Raw genomic sequence first — 1,482 nt, forward strand, 5'->3', positions numbered from 1 at the left:
CCCAGGACCTGAGCAGCAGCAGGTTGCCCTGTCTCCTCTCAGCTCAGTTTTGGAACGGCTAACATTTCTTGGGGTACACAGTGTCATGCCGAGAAAACCCAGGGTGCTGAGGGCTGTGTGCAGGTGGAGAGGGGGCAGTGGGAGCCCCCCAAGAGGTGCCTGACCAAGCCTAGGTCTGGGAAGGGCTGAGGGGTGTGTAGCCAGGCCAGGTATAAATCGGCAGGGCCGGGTGTGGTGCACTTGGAGGCACCTGTGCTTGGGCACATAGTAAGCGCTTCATGACTGCTCAGGGCCGGCATTGCAGTGGGTAGGGAGAGGGGTGCGGTGGGGGAGTTGCTGGGGAGTGTGGTAAGAGGAAGGGTGGTGGTACTCGGGACTTCCCCCAGATAGCATGACCTCCCGAGGAGGCGGAGGGCCGCAGAAGGCTCCAGAGTCAAGCGCTGGGACACCGTGTAGCCCCCTCGCTGACCCTCTGCCTCCCCAACCCCCTGCAGAAATACTTCGGGGCCGAGTACTACGGCGCCATAGAGAACGAGAAGCCGCAGTTTGAGGAAGAGGAAGGGCTGGAGGGTGAGGACAGCGGGCACCCTGGGCAGTGGGGGTGCTGGGCCTAAGGGCCCAGGTGTCCCCCTGACTGTCCGGCTGCCCTTTCTGGGGCCAGATGATTGGAACTGGGATACTTGGGAGGGGCCAGGGCAGGACGATGCCTGGGCCCAGCAAGAACTACACTGCGAGGACCCCGACTTCAACGTAGGTGCCTGGACCATGGGATGGGGAGGGCCCGGCCTGGGGGAGGGTGGGTCGGCGGCCCCGCCCCTCGGAACTGACTGACCTGTGCCTCCTGACAGATGGACGCGGACTATGACCCCAGCCAGCCCCGCAAGAAGAAGCGCCAGGCCCCCTCGATGGGCCAGAAGAAGCGGAAGACCCCCTTTGCCACGGCTGTGGGGCAGGAGAAGCCCGTGTTTGAGCCTGGTGAGGCCGGGGCGGGTGGCAGCAGGCAAGGCGGGCCCCCACGGGCCCGGACACCCCAGCAGCGTGGTTTCTCCCCGGGCAGGGGACAGGACCTTCGGGGAATACCTGGACGAGTATTACCGGCTGGACTATGAGGACATCATCGACAACGTGCCCTGTCGCTTCAAGTACCACGCCGTGGTGCCCTGCGACTTTGGGCTCAGTACTGAGGAGGTTGGGCCCTGAGCTGGTGTGGAGGGCAGGCGGGGTGCCCGGCATACAGAGGGAGGGCATGACTTTGGTACCCCGAGATGCTGTGTAGCGCCTGCAAGGATGCGAGTCATTTTACTTGCCCAGAAGAGCTGTGTGCAGCGAGAGCTTAAGACTAACCCGTGTCCTCTCTGCCGTGTAAAACATGTCTGAAGGGGGCTTCCAAGGGCTCGTAGGAAAACGCCATCGTCTTTTCATTCCCTTCTCTCACAGGTTTGGGGAAGCCCCTCCTGTGTATCAGAATCGGGGGGCTGGGAC

This window comes from Echinops telfairi, unplaced genomic scaffold, assembly GCF_000313985.2.
Source record: "Echinops telfairi isolate 266 unplaced genomic scaffold, ASM31398v2 ScPeMD7_36;HRSCAF=134, whole genome shotgun sequence".
NCBI lineage: Eukaryota > Metazoa > Chordata > Mammalia > Afrosoricida > Tenrecidae > Echinops > Echinops telfairi.